At 48.3% G+C, this 10,590-nt stretch overlaps 1 long non-coding RNA gene and 1 pseudogene across 1 annotated transcript; both read left to right on the top strand.

The window, feature by feature from the left end:
• The first annotated feature begins 100 nt into the window (after nucleotides 1–100).
• On the top strand, nucleotides 101–2,647 carry LOC119822676 (annotated as a pseudogene).
• Nucleotides 2,648–4,947: 2,300 nt separating this feature from the next.
• LOC119822238 lies at nucleotides 4,948–7,219 on the top strand. Its single transcript, XR_005286750.1, has 3 exons — nucleotides 4,948–5,040; nucleotides 6,013–6,322; nucleotides 7,116–7,219. It is a non-coding gene; the product is annotated as an uncharacterized LOC119822238 (long non-coding RNA).
• Nucleotides 7,220–10,590: the final 3,371 nt, after the last annotated feature.

Here is a 10,590-nt window from a genome sequence, read left to right as displayed (position 1 = left end):
TGTGGTGGTCCATCTCTCCAGCTGTCTTCCTAATTAGAACCATCCTGGGTATCTTCTATATTCAAGAATATGTCCCAAGCATTCAGCGCAGGTCATTGGGATGGGGGGTACCCCGGACTCCAGTGCCACTCAGTTCTCCTTCCCCCCCCCCAATTTTATAGCAATGTCTCCAGACTCAAATCCCCCTTGTTTCTCCTTGCAGGTGCTGATGTTTCCAGATACAGAAGTGTGGCTTATCTGAGCCCCTGCAGAATTTGCCCCACAGTGGTGAGTGGTCAGTCCCACTCCACCCGCTGGGAGTATCCCCCCACACACACCCTAGAAACTGAACCCACCTCACACTGTGAACCTAGAACTGTAGACAGCCTTTCTGACAATGGAGAATCAGGCTCATTCTGTCTACCCCAGGCTGGTTTCTTAAGTCCCAGCATCCTCTAGCCTCAGTTTCTTGAGTTCTGGAACTACAAGTGGTGTCACATATTCTTTTGTTTTGGACAATCTTTTTTTTTTGTTTGTTTGTTTTGTTTTTGAAGACAGGGTTTCTCTGTAGCTTTGGAGTGTGTCCTGCTGTCCTGGAACTAGCTCTTTTACACCAGGCTGACCCTCAAATCACATGCCTCCCGAGTGCTAGGATTAAAGGAAAATTAAAGGAAAAAAAAAAGGCAAGCACGTCCACCTCCGCCTGGCTTTGTTTTGGAGAATCTTAACATCCTATGCAATATTTAAACTCTGATCTTTCTGCTTCTACCTCCCAAGTGCAGATACTGAGCCCAATTTCATACAATGCTGTGATGAAATCCAGGGCCCATTCATACTGTGTACAAACTCAATGTCTGAGCCTCCTCCCCTACCTGCCTGCCTTAAACATTACTTAGCCTTTAATGATGGGGATTAGGTTTAATCTCAGCACTCAGGAGACTGAGGCAGGAAAATGGTAGGCTTCACGGCCAGCATGAGATAGGGAGTACAAGCTAGCCTCACACACAGAGGGTCTCTCTCAAGAAACAGTCAGGAGCCAGGTGGAGACCAGTCTTGATGGTGCAGCACTTGGGAGGCAAAGGCTGGTATACCTCCGAGTTTCCCGCCAGCCTGTTCTACAGAGTGAGTTCCAGGACATCCAGGGCAGAAACCCTGTCTCCAAAACCAAAAACTAAAAGTGAAGCAAGCAAGCCAGTAACGGTGGCACATGTCTGTTTGCAGTACCTGGGAGGTGATGCAGGCTGATCAGGAGTTCTAGGCCTCACACAAACCCCACACAGAAGTTAGTTAGTTGAAACAAAACTCAGGGCTCTAGCACTGAGCTACATGCACCCTAGCCTAGAAAAGTTGCTTCTAGCCCCGGCCTCCCGCTTTGCAAAGGATCTAGCCATTCTCTGCCTTCTCCCTTTCTTTCCTCAGCCTCAATGGGCAGCGTGTGCCTCTCTGGCTCAAAGACTGTTAAGGGCAAACTGGATGGCAAGAGGTGCCGATTCCGGGTCCTTACCGGCAGCCCTCAGGCTGGAGAAGCCACCTTTCTGGCATTGTCAACAGAGGCAGAAGGAAGACTCACTTGCACTCCGGCCCCCCCATGGGAGCATAAGGATCATTGAGGGTCTTCAAGAGTATCTTATCTCTCGGGTCCCCCTGCAACCCATTCCCACAAGCCTGCCACCTCAGATCCCTGCCGGCCTGGGGCCTCGGTTCTCTGCCTTTGGAGGCAGCCCTTTGGTCACAGGGCTTGGGTCAGTCATGGCTCTGAGGTCACCCACTTCAGGGAAGAGGAAAAGGAAGAGAAAGGTCACAGAGGCCTCAGACATTCAGGAGGCAGTCAACGGGCATGGGGCCATGGAGGTGGACACAGCCTGGAGTGGCCTAGAAATGAGGAAGAAGAAAAGAAGCATCAGGTGGGCAAGGTAGAGATGCTGGAGGCTGAGACCCTAGAGTCCATGGCAGAGATGGCAGAGCCCATGGGACTGCCATTCCCATCTGCCAGCAGTAGCAAGAAGAGGAAGAGCAAGTCCACGGCAGCAGAGATGTTCCAGCCAGAATAGGAGCTGGGACCCATGGAATCTGTGGTGGAAACAGAGCCTCCTGATGGGACCCTCCTGTCCCCCACCAAGAAGAGAAGGAGGCAGAAGGAGGGCTAATGGATGCAGGCAGTGTTGCCATCGTGGCTGACTCAGCCACAGATCGCTGTGGAACCCCCGGAGGAAGCCATCCCACTGTCCCCCACAAAGAAGAGGAGAAAAGAAAAGAGGCAGAATTTGGTGATGGAGCCAGATATGGAGCTCCCTAGAGTGACCACAGAGCCTGAACTTTCAGAACATGGGTTTCAGGCTGAGGCAGCTCCTTTGTCTCCCAAGAAGACCAAGAAGAAGGAAAAGGAAAAGTGGCTGGGTAAGACACTGGCCTCGGGGGCAGAGGTGGCAAAAGCTGCACTTGCAGCTAACTTTGAGCCCCAGGTGGCTCCAGAACCCAGCAAGAAGAAAAAGGACAGAAGGTGATAGATTTCCCCCGCCTGAGATGACTGACCCGAGAGAATCAGAGAAACCTGAGGCTGGAGCAATTCAAGGATCCGCAAACAAGAAGGAGGAGGAGGAAGAGGAGAAAGTGGAGGAGGAGGAGGAGGAATCAGGAAAGTGGGGTGTAAGGCACCGTTCCCCACTGAGAGATGTCTCCCACAGGACAGGAGAAAAAGCAGAGGAACCCTACTAACATTCTGGGGAAAGTGAGGAACGATCAGAGCTGAGGTGGCCCAGGAAGGCTGTCAGAAACCAGCTGCTGGTAGTCCCCTCAGGCAAACATGTCAGCACATCCAGCAGGAGCCTGGGCCTGGAAAAGGCTTTATTGCAACACTGGAGCCTCAGTGGCAGCGGGTCACCAGGGCATTTTGAGGAAGGGTTCTTGGAGGACGTCAAAGAGCCTGCAAGCCTAAAAACAGGGGAGAAGAGCTTCTCATTAAAGGCTGTCTGCTAAAAAAAAAATAATAAAGGGTCCCTAAGTGTTCTCCCACTGGGAGAACACATTCCTGGCTCTTAATCTGCTCTGTCTCTGAGCAGCCCAATCTGAGAATAAAGGAGTATCTTACTCCACTCTGGGGTGGGAAGAGCACCCCAGAACCCCATGCTTCCCAGCCAATCGTCACGGGATCCTTTCCTGGCCTCAGCCACTGGACCAGACTGAATGATTAAAAGTGAGGAGAACTTCTCCAGAGACTCTGGCCAGCCTGGGAGGCTGATCTGGCCTGACACTGTGATCCCCTCTGACTGATGTGATGTTCCCTGCCCTCTATCCACTCGAACACGCAGTACTGATGAGTCCCTCTTTTCTGTGTCTCTCTCTGTCTCTGTGTTTGTGTTTTTCTTGCACATGAACAACTCTCAGGCAGGCCAGCTGCTCTGTCATATGTTAAACCCCAGGGAATCACCAAGCGCTGAGGATGGCCATAAGCAGCCACAATAATGCAAATATACTATAAAAATTCTACTTGATTGTAATAGACATGGCAAATTCAAACGAACACACAAACAAACAAGCAGACATAACACCTTGAGTGACGTACAGAAGTATGCTAAGGGAACACATTCTTGCTGCAACCATAGATGAGAATTGGCTCTCATTCCCGGACAGGTGTATTAAGTGTTAGGTGCACACTTCCATCTTGTTTTCTGACATGTGGTTGGGTCTACTTTGGTTTGTAGGAACAGTATACTATGAAATGTTTTTCTTGAGAATTCACACAGAGTATTGCCCTGTATCGGGCTGGACTGAAATGCAGTGTGTAGTTGAAGCTGGCTTTATAGGCCTGAAGATGCTGCTGCCTCATCTCCTTCTTAGCTGCACTGAAGCACTGTCAGCATGATGGTATAAGCAAGGCCTCATAGAGCCCAGGCAGGCCACTCTGTAGCCAAAGATGACCTTGAGCAGGATCCTCATCTTCTCGTCTCTAACTGCCCACTGCAGGAATGCCTTCCTGCTTTGAGCCACTCTGCCCTGTCAAGTAGGTAAACCTCCAGGCCAGGGTAGGCATGAGTGAATACCAGGCTGAGTGGAACCTGTCTCCAAAAGAATATGGAGATTCTAAATATTCTGAACTATCAGATCTGGAGAGCAGGGCTGGCGAGATGGGTGGACAGGACTGTGTGACAACAGCACGTGCCAGCATCCTTGTGTCATCTTCGCCTTGTGGGGAAGGGAGCAGGTGTGGGAGCTTGCTGGCCTGACATCAGCCACAGGGGCATATCTACTGGTTCCTTCTAATGAAGAATCCTTTCTTTTTCTCTCCTCTTGTTTTGACTCCGGTTTACTGTATGTAGTCCCAGCTGCCAAGGACTGTCGATCTTCTTGTCCTCAGCCAACTGAGTGTAGGCGGTCTATACAAGGTATGTAACTTGTCTTAGTGGGTTTGGGGAGATTTACTTTTTAAATCATCTATGTAGGGGTGGACATCCTTGATCTCTTAATCCTTCTGCCTCTACATACAAATGTAGGGATGACAGGAATTCCACGCCAAGCCTCGTTTGTTTGGTTGTAGAAACCAAACCCAGGTTTCTGCATGGTGGGCAAGAGCTACTGCAACTGAGTCACACCTGGAGCTCAGGCAGGCTAGCCTCAGACTCTCTGTAGCCAAGAAATACCTCCTGATGGAACTGCAGATCTTACCCATTGACCCTGATTTTTCTTTTGCTTTCTCTCTCTCTCTTTCTTTCTAGCCTTTCTAGATGACCTATTTTTTCCCGACTGAGAGTCTTTTGAAGTTGCACACACAAGGGGTGCAGCTGGACGCCACTCTTCTTCTGAAGCTAGTGAGCTGTGTTCCAGTTGGGAGGGAGGGACAGGAGGTTGTCCCAGTCCAATGTCATTTCAGAGTCCTCAGACTCTACGCTGTGTATCCAGGCAGCGTTGAAGGTGTGTTCTGACCAGAAGCCCTCACGTCGGCCACGTCTAACTCCCTATGCACCTCCATGGGACCACATGGAAGTCACCAGCCCTAACCAGCCCATGTCCCGACCTCAGGCTGATGAAACTAGGAAGATGGAGCCTCACCCCCACTGCTTGAAGGTTTAGTCACCTCACCCCATGGGGCAATCTCCTATCCCTCACATTTAGACAGTTTTAGGGGGGTTGTGGATTTGTCTTAAAACTAGATGCTAGAGCTAGGGTGAAGGTGTATGCCTGTAATCCCAGGACTCTGGAGGCTTAGACTAGAGACTAGCCATAAGTTCAAGGCCAGCCTGGCCTCCATGAGGAACAGTAGTCTAGGCTTTGGTGGCTCTCTCTGTAAAACACAGAAAGTGAACAACAGGACTAATGCTCAGTGTGCCTAGCATACACACTGGCTCTGGCCCTGGCTTCTTTAGCATAGAATAAAACCAGGCAGAGTATGCCCCGAATCCCAGCATTGGGCGGCAGACACAAGAGGATCAGGGAGTCAAGGCCATTTTCCAACACAGAAAGTTGGAGGCCAGTCTAGAAGGAATGACACTATTTTAAAAACAAACAGCACCTACCCCCAAATCTTAATGCCCCAATCTGAGAAAACAGTGACATAGCAGCCCTTTCTAACCACATATTCTTTGTGAATCAAAAGATCTTTCTGATAGAGAGAAGAAAATCAGGCATCCAGATATTCAGGGCTATTTCCTGTGACTCACATCTGGAACTGGCCTGAGCCAATTGAGTTCATCCTTGTGAGCAACACTGAAAAGCTCTTTGTTAAGTACTCCCTGCTGGCCCTTTGGGAGGCTCTGACAGGAAGGTTTGGGGAGCATGGGGACCCCTACCTGTGCCGATAAGAAAGGCAGGAAGGTTCTGGCCCTGCCACCAAGCAGAAAATCTGATGTTGTGCTGCCCCCTTGTGGCACTTCTGTAGCAGTTCCGTGTTAGTGTGCCTGGTTTGCTGGGGTCACTGCTTTATTTCCTGCCAAAAACTGGGGTGAGTGGGTGTGCTCAGAGGTAGGGTAGGGGGTGGCTTCCACCGCTCTGTACCCATCTGACGTGATTTTATCCTTCTTTACTTCATTCCATTTCTAGAGTATCCTAATAAAAGACAAAATAGCTTTCATAGATGTTCTGCCCAGGGGATGTCCCTCAAGAAACTATGTAAACCACATTGCTGGTTCTTCCTGGCCCTGCGGTCCATAATGAGAAATGATTGGCACTAAGCAAGAGTGTGAAATCGACCCCCTTGGCAAGATTCAGAAGCACAAGAAGCCTGACAGTGACTGTCTGTCTGTACAGTGTCTATTTACCTTGTTTGGTATGAGTTCATGTGCAGAATCCAAGGAAAAGGACCAGCAGGCTTGCTGAAGCTGGCCACCGCAGCACCTGGAGATGGAAAAAGGTGAATCTCCATTTTTGTCCTGTTGTTGTGGTTTTTTTTTTTTCTTTTGGAGACAGGGTTTTTCTGCTTGGACCTTCCTCTCTAGACCAGGCTGGCCTTGAACTCACAGAGATCTGCTCGCTTTTGACTCCTGAATGCCAAGATTGTAGGTGTGTGCCACCTTTTGAGGCAGATGCATCTCGACCTCACTGGCCTTGAGAAAGCCTATGTTAAAACACAAGGTGTCCAGCACCTGTGATTTGACATTTGACACTGAACACCTGTGCCACACACACATACCTTGAGCTTGCAAGTGTGTGTCTACAGACACCGCTGCACACGTACACAGAAGCATGCAGTGTGTGCTCAAAATAGTGTAAGGAAGCACAAGGTCAGCTGGGGTGCTGTGGATATTTAGTCCCAGCACTCGGGAGACAGAGGCAGGCAGATCTCTGTGGCGTCAGCTTGATCTACAACTGCAGAACTTGCTGTCCCAGGAATCCTGGGCTACCCACAGAATCCGGTCAATAAATAAACAAACAATGTGAAGGAAAAAGAGGAAGCAGTACAAAGTTAGTTGACGAATCAGGTATAAGATCTGACCTCTTCTGGAGGAGCATTCCAGTGGCCAGACCTAGAATGAGACAGGATGCTGCTGCTGAGAACACTGGGTGGTCCTCTCTGGATGCAGAGCCCAGCAAGCCAAACCCTGGGGAATCTTATTATTGCTGAGTAGAATTCAGTTGGTGGGCTGACAAGGTGATCCCAGCTTTGTTGGCACTGTGGGTCACCTGGATGTCTCACCTCTCTGCAGCACGGGACTAGGCGCCTCTCAGAAGCCAAGGGAGAGGACCCTGCACTAGGGAGAAAAGAAGGCCACCTTGATCAATTCTACTGGTGCTAACCCCTGCTTCTTCCCTAATCATTACAATATATGTTTTCTATGTTGGAAATAAAATGGCATTGTTAAATGAGCTTTTGGTTGTTTTCAGACAGGGCCTGTTGTCTGAGAAATCACATCTCCATCACACACAGGAAGTAGAGAGGGAGAGTCATCTGTAAGTGGAGCAAGGCTTTCAGTTCTTTAAGCCCCCCCACAGTGACATACTTCCCCTAACAGGCTCCTGTGCTACAAGTTCCAGAATCTCTCCAAACTACACCACCAATTGGGGACCAAGCACTTACATACATGAATTTATAGAAGACATTTCTCTTTCAAACTACTATACCCACTGAGCTAATCCACAAGTCCCAGGGTAATCTTTAGTAGTTCTAAGGCAGCCTTAGCTACAAAATTAAGTCTCAAAAAAAAAAAATCCAAAAGGAGGGCTGGGCATGGTGGTGCATCCGTTTAATCCGAGCATTCAGGAGGCAGTGGCAGGTAGATCTCTGTGAGTGCCAGGTCTATATAGTGAGACTCAGTCTCAAAAATAAAATAAAGCTGGATGTTACACTCTGTAAATTGTAAAAGGAGAAAGATTTTTGCCAAGCGAGATGGTGCGTGCTCTAGTCCTAGTACTTGGGAAGTGGAGGGAGGGAGATTCACTGGACATTATCCTTGACAACTAGCAAGTTCAACAAGTCTAGGATTTGTGAGATTTTTCTGTCTCCACATAAAAAAAGAAAGAGCCGGGTAGGGGTGATGCACGTCTTTAATCCCAGCACTCGCGAGGCAGAGGCAGGTGGATCTCTGTGATTTGGAGAGGAGGTCTAGGAAGAAAGACCTTTCCATACCTTTCCTGATGATCCTTGGGCTCTCAGAGCAGCAGGAAAGCGCCCGCCAGGTGCACATGCATATAATCCCAGCTCTGTGGAGCCCAAGCAGGAGGATGACAAACTCAATGGCAGCCTAAGAGCCTGTCTCAAAACAAAAGCCGGAGGTGGAATTCAATAGCAGAATGCTTGTCTTGCATGCCCACAGCCCTGGGTTTGAGCCGCAGCAGAGCAGAAACTACAGGATAATAGCGGCCTTTGTGCCCATTGACAGATAAACTGCTCTGCAGACAACATTCCTGTCATGAAGAACCATGCCTATAATGTATGTTTGAATGTTTCAGGGAATACAAAATAAGTGATTAGAAATGTAAATGTTTAGGGAAATGTAAATGACTTTTGTACATGCAGGGCTTCTTTCTTTTTTCTTATTTTTTTTTTTTATTTTATGAGAGAAGGTTTCTCTGTAGCTTTGGTGGCTGTCCTGGAACTATCTGTTGTAGACCAGGCTGGTCTTGAACTCACAGAGATCCACCTGCTTCTGCCTCCCGAGTGCTGCGATTAAAGGCATGTGCCACCAACACCCAGCCATACAGGGCTTCTTCATTCTGCCTTTCAGTTTTTTTCTTTTTTCTTTTGTGTGTGTGTGCGTGTGTGTGTGTGTGTGTGTGTGTGTGTGTGTGTGTGTTAGAATTTCATGTTGTCAAGGCTGGCCTTGAACTCACCATGGAATGAGGCTGGTCTTGATTTTCTTGCATCCATTTCCTCAGTATTTTGAGTTCAGACATGTGGCAGCTGCCTAGCTTGTGTGTAGGTGTGTGTGCACGTGTGGTCATGTGAGTGCAAATGCTGCGTGTGCGTGTGTGAAAGTGAGGGAATCTCTGGGGTGTCTTCCTCTTCTCTCCCCTGCTTACATTTTGAGACAAGGACTCTCACTGAACCTGGAGCTCACAGACTGGGTAGGCTGCTGGCGAGGATCTTTAGGGATCCGCCTGTCCCCACTGTCCCCAGCTTTTACATGGTGGAAGGAATCTGAACTCCAGTCTTCATGCTTACATAGCAGGCATTGTACTGACTGAGGCTTCTCCTTCGCCCCTCTTTCCAACCTTTGCAAAGTCTGAAGTTACTTCTAAATAAGAAAGTGTTTTAAAACTGAACTGTATAACTGGGTGGTGGTAGCACAGCCTTAAACCCCAGGACTTGGGAGGCAGGCAGAGGCAGGCTGATTTCTGGGAGTTCAAGGCCAGCCTGATTTACAGAGTGAGTCCTAACTGCTCCATCGCTACTCAGAAACCCTGCCTTGAAAAAGCAATAGTAAATAAGTAGATAGAAGGATAGATAAAATTAAAAAGCTCCAAATTCAGCCCACACTAGATAGCGGCACACTGTCTCTTGAGTGGTAAAATTGTAGGCATGTGCTACCACACCCGGCTTTATACAGAAACTTTGAAGGGCTCAGGGGGGAAGGCGCTTGCTACCAAGACTGATGACTTCAGTCCCCTAGACCTCCATTGTAGGGGTGAGAACAGACTCCCTCGGGTTGTCCTCTAGCTTCCACATATGCTCCAAGCCACGAATATCCACTCATAAATGAATAAAAACATAATAAACTGACAATAAAGAAAACAGTACCAAGCTGAGCATGGCGACACGTAGCTGTAACCCGAGCACTTAGACACGATCCTTACACTACTTAGACCTCCAACTTCTGATCTTTCTAAGTCGAAGGAGGAGGATAGAACTCTCAGGCCAACCTTGGCTCAACATTTCCCAGTTGAAGGCTAGCCTGGGTTATATGAGACATGGTCGTAAGTAATAAACAAGTGGACCTAGAACCCAGTGTGATGCCCTATGCCTGTAATCTAACCAGCTGGAGGACAGGCAGAAGGATCATGAATTCAAAGCCAGCCCAAGTTCCATGCCAGCCTGGACTGGATAGTAAGATCCTGGCTCCACAATATACAACAAGGATTAGTTGAATATGGTAGCACATGCCTTTCTTTAATCCCAGCAGTCAGGAGGCAGAAGCAAGAGGATCTCTGTGGGTTCAAGGCCAGTGTATAAATGGAGTTTCAGGGCTACAGAGAGACCTTGTCTCAAAACAGTAACAAAAAAAAAATCAAGGATTGAATGAGGGAAGAAAAGGGAGAAGGAGGTAAAGACATCACACACTAGTTGAGTGCATGTACACTCACATGACCACACATGTACATACACCTACACATACACAGACACACAAGATAGGCTGGTGACACATGCCTATCCTTGAGTTCTTCCCAAGGTCCTGCACATATGATCCCACCACTGCAAAAATAAATAAAAGTAAAAATTTAAAGTAGGGACAGTTAAATGTGCCATGGGATCCCCTACATAATGGAATAATATGTATCTGGAAAGATGAATAAAAGTTTCTAAGCCAGCCTCGGTGGCACATGCCTGTAACTCCAACACTTGAGAGGCAGAGACAGGAAGATCAGAAGTTCAAGGTCATCCTCAGTTAAATATTGAATTTGAGGCCAGTTTGGGTTACAAGAAACCTTCTCTCAAAAATGAATAAAACTTTGCAGAAATCGCCT

The sequence above is a fragment of the Arvicola amphibius genome, chromosome 9, assembly GCF_903992535.2.
Source record: "Arvicola amphibius chromosome 9, mArvAmp1.2, whole genome shotgun sequence".
Taxonomy (NCBI): Eukaryota; Metazoa; Chordata; class Mammalia; order Rodentia; family Cricetidae; genus Arvicola; species Arvicola amphibius.
Note: the sequence above shows the minus strand (reverse complement) of the source record. Positions and strands in the feature narration are given on the sequence as shown.